The sequence below is a fragment of the Hydra viridissima genome, unplaced genomic scaffold (assembly GCF_058129835.1).
Source record: "Hydra viridissima isolate aposymbiotic clone 2 unplaced genomic scaffold, HvirCarnegie_v1 scaffold_13, whole genome shotgun sequence".
NCBI lineage: Eukaryota > Metazoa > Cnidaria > Hydrozoa > Anthoathecata > Hydridae > Hydra > Hydra viridissima.
Window position 1 is genome coordinate 261,494 of NW_028324312.1, and position 24,033 is coordinate 285,526.

General features: G+C 37.9%; 1 long non-coding RNA gene, 8 other non-coding genes and 1 pseudogene across 9 annotated transcripts; 7 read left to right on the forward strand and 3 right to left on the reverse strand.

The window, feature by feature from the left end:
• The first annotated feature begins 41 nt into the window (after positions 1–41).
• LOC149879696 (U1 spliceosomal RNA) lies at positions 42–205 on the forward strand. Its single transcript, XR_016446704.1, has one exon. It is a non-coding gene; the product is annotated as a U1 spliceosomal RNA (small nuclear RNA).
• Positions 206–1,639: 1,434 nt separating this feature from the next.
• Positions 1,640–1,758, reverse strand: LOC149879697 (5S ribosomal RNA). The gene has a single exon (XR_016446566.1). It is a non-coding gene; the product is annotated as a 5S ribosomal RNA (ribosomal RNA).
• Positions 1,759–7,628: 5,870 nt separating this feature from the next.
• On the forward strand, positions 7,629–7,820 carry LOC149879698 (U2 spliceosomal RNA). The gene has a single exon (XR_016446655.1). It is a non-coding gene; the product is annotated as a U2 spliceosomal RNA (small nuclear RNA).
• Positions 7,821–7,930: 110 nt separating this feature from the next.
• Positions 7,931–8,094, forward strand: LOC149879699 (U1 spliceosomal RNA). The gene has a single exon (XR_016446705.1). It is a non-coding gene; the product is annotated as a U1 spliceosomal RNA (small nuclear RNA).
• A 1,434-nt stretch (positions 8,095–9,528) lies between these two features.
• LOC149879700 (5S ribosomal RNA) lies at positions 9,529–9,647 on the reverse strand. The gene has a single exon (XR_016446567.1). It is a non-coding gene; the product is annotated as a 5S ribosomal RNA (ribosomal RNA).
• Positions 9,648–15,517: 5,870 nt separating this feature from the next.
• Positions 15,518–15,709, forward strand: LOC149879701 (U2 spliceosomal RNA). Its single transcript, XR_016446656.1, has one exon. It is a non-coding gene; the product is annotated as a U2 spliceosomal RNA (small nuclear RNA).
• Positions 15,710–15,819: 110 nt separating this feature from the next.
• Positions 15,820–15,983, forward strand: LOC149879702 (U1 spliceosomal RNA). The gene has a single exon (XR_016446706.1). It is a non-coding gene; the product is annotated as a U1 spliceosomal RNA (small nuclear RNA).
• A 1,434-nt stretch (positions 15,984–17,417) lies between these two features.
• Positions 17,418–17,536, reverse strand: LOC149879703 (5S ribosomal RNA). The gene has a single exon (XR_016446568.1). It is a non-coding gene; the product is annotated as a 5S ribosomal RNA (ribosomal RNA).
• A 3,784-nt stretch (positions 17,537–21,320) lies between these two features.
• Positions 21,321–23,295, forward strand: LOC149879704 (uncharacterized). The gene is made up of 3 exons (XR_016446269.1): positions 21,321–21,568; positions 21,750–22,640; positions 22,908–23,295. It is a non-coding gene; the product is annotated as an uncharacterized LOC149879704 (long non-coding RNA).
• Positions 23,296–23,848: 553 nt separating this feature from the next.
• LOC149879705 (U2 spliceosomal RNA) lies at positions 23,849–24,023 on the forward strand (annotated as a pseudogene).
• Positions 24,024–24,033: the final 10 nt, after the last annotated feature.

The window sequence follows — 24,033 nt, forward strand, 5'->3', positions numbered from 1 at the left end:
GATTGGGGCACGTCCGAGGCTGCCCACACAACGGGAAAAGCATACTTACCTGACGGGGAAGTAAACCTGATCAACATGGGGCTTCTTCCAGGGTGAGGCTCTTGCATTGCACTTCGCCTGGGCTGACCCCTGCGATTACCGCTAACGTCGGTAACTCGACCGTACAATTTCTGGTAGTGGGGGCCTGCGTTCGCGCTCGCCCCCTCCTCTAACGACTTAAAAAAAAAACCTCTCCTCTCACCCCTAAGAGTCTACTGCATATTTTGAGAGGCGCATACAAAGTCTGCTATAAGTGCAAATAAATTTTATTTATTTCAAAAGTTGTTGTTTTTTTTTTTTTTGTTTTTTTTTTTTTTTGTACAAAATCAATAAAAATCTAAGAATCGCAAAGAGGCAACCAAATAAGCATAGGAGCGACGAGAATCGTTTCAACGTGACAACCAGCAAGCGTGATCGACCGGTTACAATCCCGGAAATCACTCGACGGCGGAACAAAATGTGACAGTCACAACAGTGAAAACGAGTCGCTGTAATAAAAAACAATGACGATAATAATAGTTAAAATAACAAACAGTAGCAATAAGAAAATCGATATCAATAGTGACAACGAAAATAATGACAACGATGAAGATAACAATAACGACAATAACAAAAATTAACGATAGCATCGATAAACTAACGATAATAGTAATACTGACAATAGCAACGACCACAAAAAAATAAGCATTAGCAATAACGATCTAACAGTAACAATAGTAACAACAACAGCAGCAGCAACAGTAACAACAATTGTCAACCATTTATGCATATCGCATATTGGATTCTGGTGCGGTGAAATGCATTCTTTTACTACCGTTCATTATTTTCATGAAAACAGCTCTGATTCCTACGTGTTGATCTTAGAAAGAAACGACAACGACCGAAACATTTTGGCAAGTTGACACGTCAATACGCAACGTTGCCAGAGATACGTAACGACGATTGACGAATCTTACAAATTTTTGCTCTTCAAAGCTAGTTTTGCAGTCTTTTCGTCATTTCGACAAAACTAGGGAACATTGACATCGTGCAACTTTAGACTTGCGAGGGTTTCTTTCATGGCCGCCGAGAGGACGGGGAAGATTCCCGGGTATCCCCGTGTATCTACAAACGATATTTTAAAAATCATTTTTTTAAAAGATTTAAATAGTTTTGACTTTTAAAAGATTTCATTAACTTTCGTTTTTAATTTTTAATGACTAGAGCACACTTCTATTGGTCCTGGGTATGTAATTGATCACAACGAGGGCCCCTTAAGAAAACTTCCCCTGGGCCCTCGTTGACTATGGTGGCTATAGTCCCTTTAACCGTTGCCCTTGTTGTTCAGCATCAAAACTAGCTTTCTGGCTTTTGTGCGAGGAAAAAGAGCGCCATTTTCTTTCCCTCAGAGATGCGGAGACGGAAGAAGCGCCCTCACACACCTTTCGACCAGTCGCTCCCCTTTCAATCGACACCACCCAGGCAGGGCCGTGTTTATGCATATTCTTTTGCAGGGGATGAGTTCTGTGTATCTTAGAGTCAACTGAAAAAGCAGATTTTGTAAAGAAAAGGGAGTCCCCTTTGGCGACTTTTTTTTTTTTTTTTCGTAAACGGTTGCAAAAGCCTACGGCACCAGGAGTTCCCAGGCGGTCACCCATCCAAGTACTACCCTGGCCCGACGATGCTTAACTTCCGTGATCGGACGAGAACGGGTGTATTCACCGTGGTATGGTCGTAGGCAATAGTGTACGGCTTTAATTTAAAATTTAAAGTTTCTAACGCCTTAACAATAATTTTTAACGGATGTGTGGCTATGAAAATAGCCTTTTGTGTTGTTTATACCGCCGTTTACTGGGCTGCTGGCTTTGGAACCTTCTCGTTCTTTTTGGGAAGCAACACAGCTTGAATGTTTGGCAACACACCGCCGCTCGCAATTGTAACACCTGACAACAACTTGTTTAACTCTTCGTCGTTGCGAACAGCTAGCTGTAAGTGACGAGGAATGATCCTGGCTTTTTTGTTATCGCGTGCAGCATTACCAGCTAACTCTAAGATTTCGGCGGAGAGGTATTCCAAAACTGCAGCTAAGTAGACCGGTGCGCCTGAACCGATGCGATTGGCGTAATGCCCTTTGCGCAAAAATCGGTGAACGCGACCAACAGGAAACTGAAGACCCGCTCTAAAAGATCGAGTTTTTGCCTTGGCCTTAGCTTTTCCTCCTTTTCCACGTCCTGACATTTTATTTTCTAACACAAGCAGAGACAGACAGACGGACCAGAGATCTCGTGCGCCTTTTTTTTATTTTAAACAGCAAAAAGTTTGCTATTCTTATCAAAATAGAGTGGTCTCAAAGTCAACCTTTTTTTAACCAATAGTAAAAAAGAAATAAACGATGCTCAAACAACTTAATCTTTTAAGAACCAATAGAAGTGCATATGACGCAAGAGTTTTCAAGTTGGAGGCTACAACTTTATCTTAAATTAAATCCAGTTGCAATGCAATGAAAACAAACGAAAAGAATTTTTACTGTTAGGCCCGTCGAAATGTCAGACGCACAAAAAACCGGAGGAAAACAAGCGCCAAAGGTGGCGAAAAAAGGCGAGAAGCGCGCCGGTAAGAAAGGTGGTAAAATCGCTGGAACTGGTGACAAGAAGCGCAAGAGAAAGAGACGAGAGTCTTATGCCATTTACATTTACAACGTCCTGAAGCAAGTTCACCCTGATGTCGGTGTTTCTTCTAAAGCAATGAGCATCATGAATTCTTTCGTGAACGACATTTTCGAAAGAATTGCTTCTGAAGCTTCGCGGCTCGCCCTTCAAAATAAGAAATCTACGATCTCTTCGCGTGAAATTCAAACCGCCGTGCGCCTTTTACTTCCCGGTGAACTTGCTAAACACGCAGTGAGCGAAGGCACCAAGGCTGTTACCAAGTACACCAGCAGTAAGTAGATCAAAATCCGCTCAAACGGCTATTTTTATAGCCACGCATCTTTTAAAAACATTAGACGCATTAACGAAATAGGTTCAAATGAAAATATCTGTTGCAATCGCTATATTTAATTGTGCAAACAATGCCAAGTGCAGAATAGCTAAACTAGCTGCTAAAATAAAACACTTAAACTGCTGCATCCGTCCTAGGCTATGAACAACTTAAAACCTTTTTTTTTCTTCTTCAAAATTGCTCTCAAACTCCCCTTTTCTAGAATATACATCGACCTAAAAAGCACGGAGCAGTTACCGGTGAGGTTACTGTGACTTTCAAACTCAATTAGTGTAATTGTTACTACCTGACAAAGTCCTAAATGCCGCGCAACGTTTTAAAGAAATGTGTACCTATGAAAATAGCCGTTTGATGAAGGATTGAGCAGTACAGGTTATTTCTTGTCCACTTTTGCGGTGGCACTCTTTGCAGCGACTTTCTTCTTAGGTGCTGTTTCAGCTTTCTTTACCGCGGGTTTTTTAGCAACCGGTAGCTTGGCGCTCCTTTTTAACTGGAGCGCATGAAATAGCACCAGCGCGACTAATCTTAGTGAGAGCAGTTCTACTTTTGAAAGTGTATGAGCAACGCTGGCTTCTAAAAATCCATTAGTCGATTGTCGCTATACCTATGCTGCCACGCAAACTCAATAGTGGTGGGGATCACAAACACGCAAGATAGTACGACTGCAAGAATATTTAATGCGTTGGCAAAGTGTTCAAAGTATTCAAATGTTGTCAGCAAAATTGTTACATCAACGGGTAAAGAAAACTGACGTTCTGTAAAGCTATCAAAATGTATCAAGGTGTAGAAAAAGTCTAATTAAAACAGTTAATAGTACCGCTGTCATTTTGTAGATGATTTTTTATGGATTATGTTAGTTATGGAAAAATAATTGGTGCATGAAAGGGTCAATGGGATAGTTACGAAACTACAAATGTTGTTAATGTTTGTAAGAAAATAAGACCGAGGAAGTAGACACAGTGTAATATCGTCAGTACAAATCATAATCTGATCACAATCGGAAAAAAAAAGAAGAAGAAGAATACAGTTTTGTTTGTAAATTTTTTTTTAATGACTCATAAAAAGGCTTGGGTACTAGTGATAACCCACAAGCTCTAAAATATCTAAAAAGATGCACTGTCTTCCGACCAGAGTTTCGGCACGGAAAAAACACATACTACAATTTAGTCACTGTGTATTAAGGTATGCATCAAATACTTGCCAATCGCATTTCGTTCATTTCGGGGTTTCGGGAAGGGGAATGATAAAAAAAAAAAAGAAAGAATTCGCAACTGAGCGTCCGCGGTGCACCCATCTTACTAGGCTGCGCGAGTAAGCAGAAACCGTTACTATGCTCTTAGCTAAACCAATGATATTTATACTAACTAGATGTAAAACTTCAAATAAATTTCGTAAGAAATTGTGAAGCAAGTTTTTTAAGTTTTTAAAGCCGGTAGCCTCTTTATTTAAACTGACAATAATTCGTTTGTTTTAATCGATGTTTTTATGATTCTGGCTGGCAAAAAAAAACTTGCTTGGCAAAAAAATATGCTTCACTGCGAAAGCGCGAGTTAAATATCTAGTTAATATACACTTAACCGCAAAATTAACGCACCACATACATTTCGATTTATTTTAATTGTGGTCATATATTTTGACAAACGTGTTAAGAATAGAACACATGAACACAGTTATTTCGATGATAATAATAAAAGCGACTTTGAGGATGGTGAGAAAAGAAAAGAAAAGAAAGAAAAACAAACTAAAACTAGAAATATGGTAAGTAATAAAATTAAGGTAAGTAACAAAATAAACTAAGATGATTATTGTTGTTATGCACACTAATACAGCTTAAAATGTAACATTTTTGACTTATCAATATCTAGTGTTGCCACATCTTGATGTTGTTGCAGCCAGACAGCACCGTGGATTTCTTTTAATTAGAGGTGTAATCGTTTCTTGAAGGATATCTTCACATACGCGGATAAGACTTTGTCGCAACTCGTCTAGGTGGTGGATGTTGACTTCTAACACAGCGTGCCATTATGCCCCAAAGATGCTCTATTGGGTTCATATCTGGACTGCAAGCCGGCCACTCCAAAACTTGAATAGTAGCATTTTGTAAGTATTCAGTAACAACATGCGCCGTATGTGGTCTAGCATTATCTTACATAAGAAGGAATCCATCTCCCATGAACGATGCAAGAGGTACCAAAAAAGGTTTTAAAATGTCAGCTTATGTATCGTTGAGAAGTCAGAACAGACGTGTTGCTCAAATGACAGTTATCATTGAGCAACACATCTGTTCATACTAACTTTATACATACTTTTCTTTTAAAAGTGAGGTTTAGTTACAGCAAAACGTGCTGCTTATGAAAAGCTGCTACAATTTGGAAACTAAAACGGAATAAAGCCTACAAATGACGTCACAATAAACATTATTATCGACTTTGTATTTGATAAATCCGGGAAATACGTAATATTTTTCAAAATAAGTCGGAATTTATAAGTGGTGCGTTAATTTTGCGGTAAAGTGCATATCATTGAGTTTAACAACGGTGCAGTGGTTACGCGCAGTCCTACTGAAATTTTTGGTGTTGGCGTAGCGTCAAGAGCAGAAAAGGTGCTTTTAGCTTGTTTCGAAAAAAAAAAAGAAAATAAAAAAAAGGGAAACTAAACAAATTAAATCCTGTTTTATCTTCTCATACAGTAGCTGATGCCAAAACCAAGACAAGTGACAAGTTTAGAGGAGTTCACACAGTTTTTTTAACGATTTTTCAAGAATGCTTTAAGGTAATAAAAAGTACTGTGCTATTTTATTTTCAATCTTTTCACCTTATTTTGGTGTTTGTGTTTTAAAATTTGAAGCAGTTTAACCCCTATTGTTGTGCCCACTTTACTTTTTCAAGTCTTCAAATACTTAAGAATAGTTTCTGATGAAAAAATCCTTTCAAAAATAAATTTTCATTTTTAGAAGCATCAACTTTATGAAGGAGTAGTCACAAAAGACTTTCATGAGTGCAGTTACAGAGTTTGTTCTGAGTTCCTGGATTATCCAGAATGCAAGTTGCAATACTCTTTAGAGCATCCCACTCAATGAATAAGAAGTGAGAAATTCTTCTTGATTTTATTGGTGAGTGAAACAGAAATAGGATCTTTCTAAGACTTTTACCTATTTCTTTAGTTTGTTCATAGCTTTGTTTCATTTACAGTTATACTGACACAACCCCAATAAAGTAATGCTTAATTAGGTATGCTTTTCACTGGACAATCTATAGCTTCTTTGGAATGATCCCTTTAATTCGATTAAAGATATGCGATAAAATTTTAAAAAAATTACATACTCATTACATTTTGAACTGAACCTTTTGTTTGGCTTTCTCACATTATGTTTTATAGAGTTACTGCTAAAGTTAACTCAGCCTCAGGTAGCAAGTCTGATTATTGAAAATAAGTTATTGAAAGAGAATTTTGAGTGTTGTCCTGGGGCAAGGTTAAGGGTTAAGTTAGGTTAGCAGAGCATATAATATTGAAGCAGTTAAAGTTTCAAGAAAAAGGTAAGTCATGTTTCTTCGATAGTTTACCAGAACCATTTTTTAAAAGTGATAGTTTGAAAAAGTTGACCTTTAGCCAACAAGTAAACATCCTTTTAACTGACTTGGGAATTATATTTTTAAGTTTATTCTCCATCAATCCTGAGCTTCTAATTTGTACGCAAATACATTTGCAGGCTTAATTTAGGTTAGGTAATATGTTAAAAAATGTAATATTTAAAAAAAATACTTTGCTTATTGTTCCAGGTCTCATTAACTTTTACCACGCTCTGCGAGTTTGTGATTGGAAAAATGCAGATACAGTGTGCAAGGTATGTATGCTTTACCTTTGCTAACCTAATGCTGTGTCGGTTTAGTGTCATAAATTTTTTCATTTTCCATTTGTCATTTGATATTTTGTCAGTGGATGTTTTAGGTCACTTTTTAAAATTGTTTTACCTTTTTGTCAGTAAACATTTAAAGTGTTCATTTCTTGCAATAACTAAAGTATCTGAAAAATATTTTCTTGCTACTCAGTTTAAATTCTTAACTTAATTTGCACCATCCCAATTTTTAAACTTTCAAGCTTGTTTTTTTAGACTTTGTGAGGAATTACTACTTGGGAAAGGATCGAGGCTAATGACAAGCAAGTCCTCCTAAACTCTGCTGTTTCTTGGCGACCCTGGTGATGAATTAAAGTACTGTCATTACAACAGTTGAAAAGAACATTTAAATACAGAGGTTCTCAAAATGCTTTTTGACAGAGAAATCTGTCGGACGCTCATATACAGAGTTGATTTTCAGTTGTTCAACTTGGCCTTTGATCACATCTGCTGCCCAGCGTTAAATTTAAAAGCCTTTAAACGTTTTTTATGTTTTGGTTAATTGGGTTATTTTTGAAAGAAGCTTGTTATTTTTGAAAGAAGCTGGGTTATTTTTGAAAAAAAGCCCAAATGTTTTAGAGTGAAATTGATGCAGTACAAGAAAGCCATGTTTTCATCGTTGAAACTTAAAGTTACCCATCGACTTGATCATTCAAATGTCCACAAGTTTTTTCGTTGAGAGGGAGGGAGCCGGGACAAAGTCGTTGCAAAAAGTATCGCTTCTCGGCCTAATGGCTAAGATCAAGTGTAGTATCTGTTCTTATCAGTTTAATATCTGGTACGCCGGCATAGTCCGGCTCATATATTAATCTGATTTTTGGCATTTGGTCAAGGGATCGTAGGTTTACCTCGCCCTGACCGCGGGTTGCCTCGGCGTTGCACTACTGCTGAGCGCGGCCCATACTATAGAGAAGGAAAAAAAAAAAGCAAACAAACGGGACGATGCGGTGTGCAATCGAAAACCCACAATTGAGAAGATTGGGGCACGTCCGAGGCTGCCCACACAACGGGAAAAGCATACTTACCTGACGGGGAAGTAAACCTGATCAACATGGGGCTTCTTCCAGGGTGAGGCTCTTGCATTGCACTTCGCCTGGGCTGACCCCTGCGATTACCGCTAACGTCGGTAACTCGACCGTACAATTTCTGGTAGTGGGGGCCTGCGTTCGCGCTCGCCCCCTCCTCTAACGACTTAAAAAAAAAACCTCTCCTCTCACCCCTAAGAGTCTACTGCATATTTTGAGAGGCGCATACAAAGTCTGCTATAAGTGCAAATAAATTTTATTTATTTCAAAAGTTGTTGTTTTTTTTTTTTTTGTTTTTTTTTTTTTTTGTACAAAATCAATAAAAATCTAAGAATCGCAAAGAGGCAACCAAATAAGCATAGGAGCGACGAGAATCGTTTCAACGTGACAACCAGCAAGCGTGATCGACCGGTTACAATCCCGGAAATCACTCGACGGCGGAACAAAATGTGACAGTCACAACAGTGAAAACGAGTCGCTGTAATAAAAAACAATGACGATAATAATAGTTAAAATAACAAACAGTAGCAATAAGAAAATCGATATCAATAGTGACAACGAAAATAATGACAACGATGAAGATAACAATAACGACAATAACAAAAATTAACGATAGCATCGATAAACTAACGATAATAGTAATACTGACAATAGCAACGACCACAAAAAAATAAGCATTAGCAATAACGATCTAACAGTAACAATAGTAACAACAACAGCAGCAGCAACAGTAACAACAATTGTCAACCATTTATGCATATCGCATATTGGATTCTGGTGCGGTGAAATGCATTCTTTTACTACCGTTCATTATTTTCATGAAAACAGCTCTGATTCCTACGTGTTGATCTTAGAAAGAAACGACAACGACCGAAACATTTTGGCAAGTTGACACGTCAATACGCAACGTTGCCAGAGATACGTAACGACGATTGACGAATCTTACAAATTTTTGCTCTTCAAAGCTAGTTTTGCAGTCTTTTCGTCATTTCGACAAAACTAGGGAACATTGACATCGTGCAACTTTAGACTTGCGAGGGTTTCTTTCATGGCCGCCGAGAGGACGGGGAAGATTCCCGGGTATCCCCGTGTATCTACAAACGATATTTTAAAAATCATTTTTTTAAAAGATTTAAATAGTTTTGACTTTTAAAAGATTTCATTAACTTTCGTTTTTAATTTTTAATGACTAGAGCACACTTCTATTGGTCCTGGGTATGTAATTGATCACAACGAGGGCCCCTTAAGAAAACTTCCCCTGGGCCCTCGTTGACTATGGTGGCTATAGTCCCTTTAACCGTTGCCCTTGTTGTTCAGCATCAAAACTAGCTTTCTGGCTTTTGTGCGAGGAAAAAGAGCGCCATTTTCTTTCCCTCAGAGATGCGGAGACGGAAGAAGCGCCCTCACACACCTTTCGACCAGTCGCTCCCCTTTCAATCGACACCACCCAGGCAGGGCCGTGTTTATGCATATTCTTTTGCAGGGGATGAGTTCTGTGTATCTTAGAGTCAACTGAAAAAGCAGATTTTGTAAAGAAAAGGGAGTCCCCTTTGGCGACTTTTTTTTTTTTTTTTCGTAAACGGTTGCAAAAGCCTACGGCACCAGGAGTTCCCAGGCGGTCACCCATCCAAGTACTACCCTGGCCCGACGATGCTTAACTTCCGTGATCGGACGAGAACGGGTGTATTCACCGTGGTATGGTCGTAGGCAATAGTGTACGGCTTTAATTTAAAATTTAAAGTTTCTAACGCCTTAACAATAATTTTTAACGGATGTGTGGCTATGAAAATAGCCTTTTGTGTTGTTTATACCGCCGTTTACTGGGCTGCTGGCTTTGGAACCTTCTCGTTCTTTTTGGGAAGCAACACAGCTTGAATGTTTGGCAACACACCGCCGCTCGCAATTGTAACACCTGACAACAACTTGTTTAACTCTTCGTCGTTGCGAACAGCTAGCTGTAAGTGACGAGGAATGATCCTGGCTTTTTTGTTATCGCGTGCAGCATTACCAGCTAACTCTAAGATTTCGGCGGAGAGGTATTCCAAAACTGCAGCTAAGTAGACCGGTGCGCCTGAACCGATGCGATTGGCGTAATGCCCTTTGCGCAAAAATCGGTGAACGCGACCAACAGGAAACTGAAGACCCGCTCTAAAAGATCGAGTTTTTGCCTTGGCCTTAGCTTTTCCTCCTTTTCCACGTCCTGACATTTTATTTTCTAACACAAGCAGAGACAGACAGACGGACCAGAGATCTCGTGCGCCTTTTTTTTATTTTAAACAGCAAAAAGTTTGCTATTCTTATCAAAATAGAGTGGTCTCAAAGTCAACCTTTTTTTAACCAATAGTAAAAAAGAAATAAACGATGCTCAAACAACTTAATCTTTTAAGAACCAATAGAAGTGCATATGACGCAAGAGTTTTCAAGTTGGAGGCTACAACTTTATCTTAAATTAAATCCAGTTGCAATGCAATGAAAACAAACGAAAAGAATTTTTACTGTTAGGCCCGTCGAAATGTCAGACGCACAAAAAACCGGAGGAAAACAAGCGCCAAAGGTGGCGAAAAAAGGCGAGAAGCGCGCCGGTAAGAAAGGTGGTAAAATCGCTGGAACTGGTGACAAGAAGCGCAAGAGAAAGAGACGAGAGTCTTATGCCATTTACATTTACAACGTCCTGAAGCAAGTTCACCCTGATGTCGGTGTTTCTTCTAAAGCAATGAGCATCATGAATTCTTTCGTGAACGACATTTTCGAAAGAATTGCTTCTGAAGCTTCGCGGCTCGCCCTTCAAAATAAGAAATCTACGATCTCTTCGCGTGAAATTCAAACCGCCGTGCGCCTTTTACTTCCCGGTGAACTTGCTAAACACGCAGTGAGCGAAGGCACCAAGGCTGTTACCAAGTACACCAGCAGTAAGTAGATCAAAATCCGCTCAAACGGCTATTTTTATAGCCACGCATCTTTTAAAAACATTAGACGCATTAACGAAATAGGTTCAAATGAAAATATCTGTTGCAATCGCTATATTTAATTGTGCAAACAATGCCAAGTGCAGAATAGCTAAACTAGCTGCTAAAATAAAACACTTAAACTGCTGCATCCGTCCTAGGCTATGAACAACTTAAAACCTTTTTTTTTCTTCTTCAAAATTGCTCTCAAACTCCCCTTTTCTAGAATATACATCGACCTAAAAAGCACGGAGCAGTTACCGGTGAGGTTACTGTGACTTTCAAACTCAATTAGTGTAATTGTTACTACCTGACAAAGTCCTAAATGCCGCGCAACGTTTTAAAGAAATGTGTACCTATGAAAATAGCCGTTTGATGAAGGATTGAGCAGTACAGGTTATTTCTTGTCCACTTTTGCGGTGGCACTCTTTGCAGCGACTTTCTTCTTAGGTGCTGTTTCAGCTTTCTTTACCGCGGGTTTTTTAGCAACCGGTAGCTTGGCGCTCCTTTTTAACTGGAGCGCATGAAATAGCACCAGCGCGACTAATCTTAGTGAGAGCAGTTCTACTTTTGAAAGTGTATGAGCAACGCTGGCTTCTAAAAATCCATTAGTCGATTGTCGCTATACCTATGCTGCCACGCAAACTCAATAGTGGTGGGGATCACAAACACGCAAGATAGTACGACTGCAAGAATATTTAATGCGTTGGCAAAGTGTTCAAAGTATTCAAATGTTGTCAGCAAAATTGTTACATCAACGGGTAAAGAAAACTGACGTTCTGTAAAGCTATCAAAATGTATCAAGGTGTAGAAAAAGTCTAATTAAAACAGTTAATAGTACCGCTGTCATTTTGTAGATGATTTTTTATGGATTATGTTAGTTATGGAAAAATAATTGGTGCATGAAAGGGTCAATGGGATAGTTACGAAACTACAAATGTTGTTAATGTTTGTAAGAAAATAAGACCGAGGAAGTAGACACAGTGTAATATCGTCAGTACAAATCATAATCTGATCACAATCGGAAAAAAAAAGAAGAAGAAGAATACAGTTTTGTTTGTAAATTTTTTTTTAATGACTCATAAAAAGGCTTGGGTACTAGTGATAACCCACAAGCTCTAAAATATCTAAAAAGATGCACTGTCTTCCGACCAGAGTTTCGGCACGGAAAAAACACATACTACAATTTAGTCACTGTGTATTAAGGTATGCATCAAATACTTGCCAATCGCATTTCGTTCATTTCGGGGTTTCGGGAAGGGGAATGATAAAAAAAAAAAAGAAAGAATTCGCAACTGAGCGTCCGCGGTGCACCCATCTTACTAGGCTGCGCGAGTAAGCAGAAACCGTTACTATGCTCTTAGCTAAACCAATGATATTTATACTAACTAGATGTAAAACTTCAAATAAATTTCGTAAGAAATTGTGAAGCAAGTTTTTTAAGTTTTTAAAGCCGGTAGCCTCTTTATTTAAACTGACAATAATTCGTTTGTTTTAATCGATGTTTTTATGATTCTGGCTGGCAAAAAAAAACTTGCTTGGCAAAAAAATATGCTTCACTGCGAAAGCGCGAGTTAAATATCTAGTTAATATACACTTAACCGCAAAATTAACGCACCACATACATTTCGATTTATTTTAATTGTGGTCATATATTTTGACAAACGTGTTAAGAATAGAACACATGAACACAGTTATTTCGATGATAATAATAAAAGCGACTTTGAGGATGGTGAGAAAAGAAAAGAAAAGAAAGAAAAACAAACTAAAACTAGAAATATGGTAAGTAATAAAATTAAGGTAAGTAACAAAATAAACTAAGATGATTATTGTTGTTATGCACACTAATACAGCTTAAAATGTAACATTTTTGACTTATCAATATCTAGTGTTGCCACATCTTGATGTTGTTGCAGCCAGACAGCACCGTGGATTTCTTTTAATTAGAGGTGTAATCGTTTCTTGAAGGATATCTTCACATACGCGGATAAGACTTTGTCGCAACTCGTCTAGGTGGTGGATGTTGACTTCTAACACAGCGTGCCATTATGCCCCAAAGATGCTCTATTGGGTTCATATCTGGACTGCAAGCCGGCCACTCCAAAACTTGAATAGTAGCATTTTGTAAGTATTCAGTAACAACATGCGCCGTATGTGGTCTAGCATTATCTTACATAAGAAGGAATCCATCTCCCATGAACGATGCAAGAGGTACCAAAAAAGGTTTTAAAATGTCAGCTTATGTATCGTTGAGAAGTCAGAACAGACGTGTTGCTCAAATGACAGTTATCATTGAGCAACACATCTGTTCATACTAACTTTATACATACTTTTCTTTTAAAAGTGAGGTTTAGTTACAGCAAAACGTGCTGCTTATGAAAAGCTGCTACAATTTGGAAACTAAAACGGAATAAAGCCTACAAATGACGTCACAATAAACATTATTATCGACTTTGTATTTGATAAATCCGGGAAATACGTAATATTTTTCAAAATAAGTCGGAATTTATAAGTGGTGCGTTAATTTTGCGGTAAAGTGCATATCATTGAGTTTAACAACGGTGCAGTGGTTACGCGCAGTCCTACTGAAATTTTTGGTGTTGGCGTAGCGTCAAGAGCAGAAAAGGTGCTTTTAGCTTGTTTCGAAAAAAAAAAAGAAAATAAAAAAAAGGGAAACTAAACAAATTAAATCCTGTTTTATCTTCTCATACAGTAGCTGATGCCAAAACCAAGACAAGTGACAAGTTTAGAGGAGTTCACACAGTTTTTTTAACGATTTTTCAAGAATGCTTTAAGGTAATAAAAAGTACTGTGCTATTTTATTTTCAATCTTTTCACCTTATTTTGGTGTTTGTGTTTTAAAATTTGAAGCAGTTTAACCCCTATTGTTGTGCCCACTTTACTTTTTCAAGTCTTCAAATACTTAAGAATAGTTTCTGATGAAAAAATCCTTTCAAAAATAAATTTTCATTTTTAGAAGCATCAACTTTATGAAGGAGTAGTCACAAAAGACTTTCATGAGTGCAGTTACAGAGTTTGTTCTGAGTTCCTGGATTATCCAGAATGCAAGTTGCAATACTCTTTAGAGCATCCCACTCAATGAATAAGAAGTGGGAAATTCTTCTTGATTTTATTGGTGAGTGAAACAGAAATAGGATCTTTCTAAGACTTTTACCTATTTCTTTAGTTTGTTCATAGCTTTGTTTCATTTACAGTTATACTGACACAACCCCAATAAAGTAATGCTTAATTAGGTATGCTTTTCACTGGACAATCTATAGCTTCTTTGGAATGATCCCTTTAATTCGATTAAAGATATGCGATAAAATTTTAAAAAAATTACATACTCATTACATTTTGAACTGAACCTTTTGTTTGGCTTTCTCACATTATGTTTTATAGAGTTACTGCTAAAGTTAACTCAGCCTCAGGTAGCAAGTCTGATTATTGAAAATAAGTTATTGAAAGAGAATTTTGAGTGTTGTCCTGGGGCAAGGTTAAGGGTTAAGTTAGGTTAGCAGAGCATATAATATTGAAGCAGTTAAAGTTTCAAGAAAAAGGTAAGTCATGTTTCTTCGATAGTTTACCAGAACCATTTTTTAAAAGTGATAGTTTGAAAAAGTTGACCTTTAGCCAACAAGTAAACATCCTTTTAACTGACTTGGGAATTATATTTTTAAGTTTATTCTCCATCAATCCTGAGCTTCTAATTTGTACGCAAATACATTTGCAGGCTTAATTTAGGTTAGGTAATATGTTAAAAAATGTAATATTTAAAAAAAATACTTTGCTTATTGTTCCAGGTCTCATTAACTTTTACCACGCTCTGCGAGTTTGTGATTGGAAAAATGCAGATACAGTGTGCAAGGTATGTATGCTTTACCTTTGCTAACCTAATGCTGTGTCGGTTTAGTGTCATAAATTTTTTCATTTTCCATTTGTCATTTGATATTTTGTCAGTGGATGTTTTAGGTCACTTTTTAAAATTGTTTTACCTTTTTGTCAGTAAACATTTAAAGTGTTCATTTCTTGCAATAACTAAAGTATCTGAAAAATATTTTCTTGCTACTCAGTTTAAATTCTTAACTTAATTTGCACCATCCCAATTTTTAAACTTTCAAGCTTGTTTTTTTAGACTTTGTGAGGAATTACTACTTGGGAAAGGATCGAGGCTAATGACAAGCAAGTCCTCCTAAACTCTGCTGTTTCTTGGCGACCCTGGTGATGAATTAAAGTACTGTCATTACAACAGTTGAAAAGAACATTTAAATACAGAGGTTCTCAAAATGCTTTTTGACAGAGAAATCTGTCGGACGCTCATATACAGAGTTGATTTTCAGTTGTTCAACTTGGCCTTTGATCACATCTGCTGCCCAGCGTTAAATTTAAAAGCCTTTAAACGTTTTTTATGTTTTGGTTAATTGGGTTATTTTTGAAAGAAGCTTGTTATTTTTGAAAGAAGCTGGGTTATTTTTGAAAAAAAGCCCAAATGTTTTAGAGTGAAATTGATGCAGTACAAGAAAGCCATGTTTTCATCGTTGAAACTTAAAGTTACCCATCGACTTGATCATTCAAATGTCCACAAGTTTTTTCGTTGAGAGGGAGGGAGCCGGGACAAAGTCGTTGCAAAAAGTATCGCTTCTCGGCCTAATGGCTAAGATCAAGTGTAGTATCTGTTCTTATCAGTTTAATATCTGGTACGCCGGCATAGTCCGGCTCATATATTAATCTGATTTTTGGCATTTGGTCAAGGGATCGTAGGTTTACCTCGCCCTGACCGCGGGTTGCCTCGGCGTTGCACTACTGCTGAGCGCGGCCCATACTATAGAGAAGGAAAAAAAAAAAGCAAACAAACGGGACGATGCGGTGTGCAATCGAAAACCCACAATTGAGAAGATTGGGGCACGTCCGAGGCTGCCCACACAACGGGAAAAGCATACTTACCTGACGGGGAAGTAAACCTGATCAACATGGGGCTTCTTCCAGGGTGAGGCTCTTGCATTGCACTTCGCCTGGGCTGACCCCTGCGATTACCGCTAACGTCGGTAACTCGACCGTACAATTTCTGGTAGTGGGGGCCTGCGTTCGCGCTCGCCCCCTCCTCTAACGACTTAAAAAAAAAACCTCTCCTCTCACCCCTAAGAGTCTACTGCATATTTTGAGAGGCGCATACAAAGTCTGCTATAAGTGCAAATAAATTTTATTTATTTCAAAAGTTGTTGTTTTTTTTTTTTTTGTTTTTTTTTTTTTTTGTACAAAATCAATAAAAATCTAAGAATCGCAAAGAGGCAACCAAATAAGCATAGGAGCGACGAGAATCGTTTCAACGTGACAACCAGCAAGCGTGATCGACCGGTTACAATCCCGGAAATCACTCGACGGCGGAACAAAATGTGACAGTCACAACAGTGAAAACGAGTCGCTGTAATAAAAAACAATGACGATAATAATAGTTAAAATAACAAACAGTAGCAATAAGAAAATCGATATCAATAGTGACAACGAAAATAATGACAACGATGAAGATAACAATAACGACAATAACAAAAATTAACGATAGCATCGATAAACTAACGATAATAGTAATACTGACAATAGCAACGACCACAAAAAAATAAGCATTAGCAATAACGATCTAACAGTAACAATAGTAACAACAACAGCAGCAGCAACAGTAACAACAATTGTCAACCATTTATGCATATCGCATATTGGATTCTGGTGCGGTGAAATGCATTCTTTTACTACCGTTCATTATTTTCATGAAAACAGCTCTGATTCCTACGTGTTGATCTTAGAAAGAAACGACAACGACCGAAACATTTTGGCAAGTTGACACGTCAATACGCAACGTTGCCAGAGATACGTAACGACGATTGACGAATCTTACAAATTTTTGCTCTTCAAAGCTAGTTTTGCAGTCTTTTCGTCATTTCGACAAAACTAGGGAACATTGACATCGTGCAACTTTAGACTTGCGAGGGTTTCTTTCATGGCCGCCGAGAGGACGGGGAAGATTCCCGGGTATCCCCGTGTATCTACAAACGATATTTTAAAAATCATTTTTTTAAAAGATTTAAATAGTTTTGACTTTTAAAAGATTTCATTAACTTTCGTTTTTAATTTTTAATGACTAGAGCACACTTCTATTGGTCCTGGGTATGTAATTGATCACAACGAGGGCCCCTTAAGAAAACTTCCCCTGGGCCCTCGTTGACTATGGTGGCTATAGTCCCTTTAACCGTTGCCCTTGTTGTTCAGCATCAAAACTAGCTTTCTGGCTTTTGTGCGAGGAAAAAGAGCGCCATTTTCTTTCCCTCAGAGATGCGGAGACGGAAGAAGCGCCCTCACACACCTTTCGACCAGTCGCTCCCCTTTCAATCGACACCACCCAGGCAGGGCCGTGTTTATGCATATTCTTTTGCAGGGGATGAGTTCTGTGTATCTTAGAGTCAACTGAAAAAGCAGATTTTGTAAAGAAAAGGGAGTCCCCTTTGGCGACTTTTTTTTTTTTTTTTCGTAAACGGTTGCAAAAGCCTACGGCACCAGGAGTTCCCAGGCGGTCACCCATCCAAGTACTACCCTGGCCCGACGATGCTTAACTTCCGTGATCGGACGAGAACGGGTGTATTCACCGTGGTATGGTCGTAGGCAATAGTGTACGGCTTTAATTTAAAATTTAAAGTTTCTAACGCCTTAACAATAATTTTTAACGGATGTGTGGCTATGAAAATAGCCTTTTGTGTTGTTTATACCGCCGTTTACTGGGCTGCTGGCTTTGGAACCTTCTCGTTCTTTTTGGGAAGCAACACAGCTTGAATGTTTGGCAACACACCGCCGCTCGCAATTGTAACACCTGACAACAACTTGTTTAACTCTTCGTCGTTGCGAACAGCTAGCTGTAAGTGACGAGGAATGATCCTGGCTTTTTTGTTATCGCGTGCAGCATTACCAGCTAACTCTAAGATTTCGGCGGAGAGGTATTCCAAAACTGCAGCTAAGTAGACCGGTGCGCCTGAACCGATGCGATTGGCGTAATGCCCTTTGCGCAAAAATCGGTGAACGCGACCAACAGGAAACTGAAGACCCGCTCTAAAAGATCGAGTTTTTGCCTTGGCCTTAGCTTTTCCTCCTTTTCCACGTCCTGACATTTTATTTTCTAACACAAGCAGAGACAGACAGACGGACCAGAGATCTCGTGCGCCTTTTTTTTATTTTAAACAGCAAAAAGTTTGCTATTCTTATCAAAATAGAGTGGTCTCAAAGTCAACCTTTTTTTAACCAATAGTAAAAAAGAAATAAACGATGCTCAAACAACTTAATCTTTTAAGAACCAATAGAAGTGCATATGACGCAAGAGTTTTCAAGTTGGAGGCTACAACTTTATCTTAAATTAAATCCAGTTGCAATGCAATGAAAACAAACGAAAAGAATTTTTACTGTTAGGCCCGTCGAAATGTCAGACGCACAAAAAACCGGAGGAAAACAAGCGCCAAAGGTGGCGAAAAAAGGCGAGAAGCGCGCCGGTAAGAAAGGTGGTAAAATCGCTGGAACTGGTGACAAGAAGCGCAAGAGAAAGAGACGAGAGTCTTATGCCATTTACATTTACAACGTCCTGAAGCAAGTTCACCCTGATGTCGGTGTTTCTTCTAAAGCAATGAGCATCATGAATTCTTTCGTGAACGACATTTTCGAAAGAATTGCTTCTGAAGCTTCGCGGCTCGCCCTTCAAAATAAGAAATCTACGATCTCTTCGCGTGAAATTCAAACCGCCGTGCGCCTTTTACTTCCCGGTGAACTTGCTAAACACGCAGTGAGCGAAGGCACCAAGGCTGTTACCAAGTACACCAGCAGTAAGTAGATCAAAATCCGCTCAAACGGCTATTTTTATAGCCACGCATCTTTTAAAAACATTAGACGCATTAACGAAATAGGTTCAAATGAAAATATCTGTTGCAATCGCTATATTTAATTGTGCAAACAATGCCAAGTGCAGAATAGCTAAACTAGCTGCTAAAATAAAACACTTAAACTGCTGCATCCGTCCTAGGCTATGAACAACTTAAAACCTTTTTTTTTCTTCTTCAAAATTGCTCTCAAACTCCCCTTTTCTAGAATATACATCGACCTAAAAAGCACGGAGCAGTTACCGGTGAGGTTACTGTGACTTTCAAACTCAATTAGTGTAATTGTTACTACCTGACAAAGTCCTAAATGCCGCGCAACGTTTTAAAGAAATGTGTACCTATGAAAATAGCCGTTTGATGAAGGATTGAGCAGTACAGGTTATTTCTTGTCCACTTTTGCGGTGGCACTCTTTGCAGCGACTTTCTTCTTAGGTGCTGTTTCAGCTTTCTTTACCGCGGGTTTTTTAGCAACCGGTAGCTTGGCGCTCCTTTTTAACTGGAGCGCATGAAATAGCACCAGCGCGACTAATCTTAGTGAGAGCAGTTCTACTTTTGAAAGTGTATGAGCAACGCTGGCTTCTAAAAATCCATTAGTCGATTGTCGCTATACCTATGCTGCCACGCAAACTCAATAGTGGTGGGGATCACAAACACGCAAGATAGTACGACTGCAAGAATATTTAATGCGTTGGCAAAGTGTTCAAAGTATTCAAATGTTGTCAGCAAAATTGTTACATCAACGGGTAAAGAAAACTGACGTTCTGTAAAGCTATCAAAATGTATCAAGGTGTAGAAAAAGTCTAATTAAAACAGTTAATAGTACCGCTGTCATTTTGTAGATGATTTTTTATGGATTATGTTAGTTATGGAAAAATAATTGGTGCATGAAAGGGTCAATGGGATAGTTACGAAACTACAAATGTTGTTAATGTTTGTAAGAAAATAAGACCGAGGAAGTAGACACAGTGTAATATCGTCAGTACAAATCATAATCTGATCACAATCGGAAAAAAAAAGAAGAAGAAGAATACAGTTTTGTTTGTAAATTTTTTTTTAATGACTCATAAAAAGGCTTGGGTACTAGTGATAACCCACAAGCTCTAAAATATCTAAAAAGATGCACTGTCTTCCGACCAGAGTTTCGGCACGGAAAAAACACATACTACAATTTAGTCACTGTGTATTAAGGTATGCATCAAATACTTGCCAATCGCATTTCGTTCATTTCGGGGTTTCGGGAAGGGGAATGATAAAAAAAAAAAAGAAAGAATTCGCAACTGAGCGTCCGCGGTGCACCCATCTTACTAGGCTGCGCGAGTAAGCAGAAACCGTTACTATGCTCTTAGCTAAACCAATGATATTTATACTAACTAGATGTAAAACTTCAAATAAATTTCGTAAGAAATTGTGAAGCAAGTTTTTTAAGTTTTTAAAGCCGGTAGCCTCTTTATTTAAACTGACAATAATTCGTTTGTTTTAATCGATGTTTTTATGATTCTGGCTGGCAAAAAAAAACTTGCTTGGCAAAAAAATATGCTTCACTGCGAAAGCGCGAGTTAAATATCTAGTTAATATACACTTAACCGCAAAATTAACGCACCACATACATTTCGATTTATTTTAATTGTGGTCATATATTTTGACAAACGTGTTAAGAATAGAACACATGAACACAGTTATTTCGATGATAATAATAAAAGCGACTTTGAGGATGGTGAGAAAAGAAAAGAAAAGAAAGAAAAACAAACTAAAACTAGAAATATGGTAAGTAATAAAATTAAGGTAAGTAACAAAATAAACTAAGATGATTATTGTTGTTATGCACACTAATACAGCTTAAAATGTAACATTTTTGACTTATCAATATCTAGTGTTGCCACATCTTGATGTTGTTGCAGCCAGACAGCACCGTGGATTTCTTTTAATTAGAGGTGTAATCGTTTCTTGAAGGATATCTTCACATACGCGGATAAGACTTTGTCGCAACTCGTCTAGGTGGTGGATGTTGACTTCTAACACAGCGTGCCATTATGCCCCAAAGATGCTCTATTGGGTTCATATCTGGACTGCAAGCCGGCCACTCCAAAACTTGAATAGTAGCATTTTGTAAGTATTCAGTAACAACATGCGCCGTATGTGGTCTAGCATTATCTTACATAAGAAGGAATCCATCTCCCATGAACGATGCAAGAGGTACCAAAAAAGGTTTTAAAATGTCAGCTTATGTATCGTTGAGAAGTCAGAACAGACGTGTTGCTCAAATGACAGTTATCATTGAGCAACACATCTGTTCATACTAACTTTATACATACTTTTCTTTTAAAAGTGAGGTTTAGTTACAGCAAAACGTGCTGCTTATGAAAAGCTGCTACAATTTGGAAACTAAAACGGAATAAAGCCTACAAATGACGTCACAATAAACATTATTATCGACTTTGTATTTGATAAATCCGGGAAATACGTAATATTTTTCAAAATAAGTCGGAATTTATAAGTGGTGCGTTAATTTTGCGGTAAAGTGCATATCATTGAGTTTAACAACGGTGCAGTGGTTACGCGCAGTCCTACTGAAATTTTTGGTGTTGGCGTAGCGTCAAGAGCAGAAAAGGTGCTTTTAGCTTGTTTCGAAAAAAAAAAAGAAAATAAAAAAAAGGGAAACTAAACAAATTAAATCCTGTTTTATCTTCTCATACAGTAGCTGATGCCAAAACCAAGACAAGTGACAAGTTTAGAGGAGTTCACACAGTTTTTTTAACGATTTTTCAAGAATGCTTTAAGGTAATAAAAAGTACTGTGCTATTTTATTTTCAATCTTTTCACCTTATTTTGGTGTTTGTGTTTTAAAATTTGAAGCAGTTTAACCCCTATTGTTGTGCCCACTTTACTTTTTCAAGTCTTCAAATACTTAAGAATAGTTTCTGATGAAAAAATCCTTTCAAAAATAAATTTTCATTTTTAGAAGCATCAACTTTATGAAGGAGTAGTCACAAAAGACTTTCATGAGTGCAGTTACAGAGTTTGTTCTGAGTTCCTGGATTATCCAGAATGCAAGTTGCAATACTCTTTAGAGCATCCCACTCAATGAATAAGAAGTGGGAAATTCTTCTTGATTTTATTGGTGAGTGAAACAGAAATAGGATCTTTCTAAGACTTTTACCTATTTCTTTAGTTTGTTCATAGCTTTGTTTCATTTACAGTTATACTGACACAACCCCAATAAAGTAATGCTTAATTAGGTATGCTTTTCACTGGACAATCTATAGCTTCTTTGGAATGATCCCTTTAATTCGATTAAAGATATGCGATAAAATTTTAAAAAAATTACATACTCATTACATTTTGAACTGAACCTTTTGTTTGGCTTTCTCACATTATGTTTTATAGAGTTACTGCTAAAGTTAACTCAGCCTCAGGTAGCAAGTCTGATTATTGAAAATAAGTTATTGAAAGAGAATTTTGAGTGTTGTCCTGGGGCAAGGTTAAGGGTTAAGTTAGGTTAGCAGAGCATATAATATTGAAGCAGTTAAAGTTTCAAGAAAAAGGTAAGTCATGTTTCTTCGATAGTTTACCAGAACCATTTTTTAAAAGTGATAGTTTGAAAAAGTTGACCTTTAGCCAACAAGTAAACATCCTTTTAACTGACTTGGGAATTATATTTTTAAGTTTATTCTCCATCAATCCTGAGCTTCTAATTTGTACGCAAATACATTTGCAGGCTTAATTTAGGTTAGGTAATATGTTAAAAAATGTAATATTTAAAAAAAATACTTTGCTTATTGTTCCAGGTCTCATTAACTTTTACCACGCTCTGCGAGTTTGTGATTGGAAAAATGCAGATACAGTGTGCAAGGTATGTATGCTTTACCTTTGCTAACCTAATGCTGTGTCGGTTTAGTGTCATAAATTTTTTCATTTTCCATTTGTCATTTGATATTTTGTCAGTGGATGTTTTAGGTCACTTTTTAAAATTGTTTTACCTTTTTGTCAGTAAACATTTAAAGTGTTCATTTCTTGCAATAACTAAAGTATCTGAAAAATATTTTCTTGCTACTCAGTTTAAATTCTTAACTTAATTTGCACCATCCCAATTTTTAAACTTTCAAGCTTGTTTTTTTAGACTTTGTGAGGAATTACTACTTGGGAAAGGATCGAGGCTAATGACAAGCAAGTCCTCCTAAACTCTGCTGTTTCTTGGCGACCCTGGTGATGAATTAAAGTACTGTCATTACAACAGTTGAAAAGAACATTTAAATACAGAGGTTCTCAAAATGCTTTTTGACAGAGAAATCTGTCGGACGCTCATATACAGAGTTGATTTTCAGTTGTTCAACTTGGCCTTTGATCACATCTGCTGCCCAGCGTTAAATTTAAAAGCCTTTAAACGTTTTTTATGTTTTGGTTAATTGGGTTATTTTTGAAAGAAGCTTGTTATTTTTGAAAGAAGCTGGGTTATTTTTGAAAAAAAGCCCAAATGTTTTAGAGTGAAATTGATGCAGTACAAGAAAGCCATGTTTTCATCGTTGAAACTTAAAGTTACCCATCGACTTGATCATTCAAATGTCCACAAGTTTTTTCGTTGAGAGGGAGGGAGCCGGGACAAAGTCGTTGCAAAAAGTATCGCTTCTCGGCCTAATGGCTAAGATCAAGTGTAGTATCATCATCCTTACGCCGAAAAGTCGGGCACCACTAGGTGGTGTAAAAAATCCGATGAGGTGCTGGGCCAAAAAGTCGGACACCATCATTTAATGGTGTATTGATCCGAATGAGGCTCAGTGTCGAAAAGTCGGGCACCACTTGGTGGTGTAAAAAATCCGATGAGGCGGTCATGGGTGGTGTGCGAAGCTTTGGTCATGAGCTGCTAAAGTCGGGCAGAGGATCCGGGAATATTCGTTAACTCGAGTACTCGGGGGCCTCAAGGTAGATCCGTCAAGGGTTGGCTTTAACATCAGTCGACAAGACGTAAAATGGGGTGACGTAGGCAAGCGCCGAACATCCTCCCGTCCACAGCTGCCGATGGCTGATGAGACGTTAAAGGAAATAAAAAAAAAAAAAAAAAAAAAAAAAAGATCAAGTGTAGTATCTGTTCTTATCAGTTTAATATCTGGTACGCCGGCATAGTCCGGCTCATATATTAATCTGATTTTTGGCATTTGGTCAAGGGATCGTAGGTTTACCTCGCCCTGACCGCGGGTTGCCTCGGCGTTGCACTACTGCTGAGCGCGGCCCATACTATAGAGAAGGAA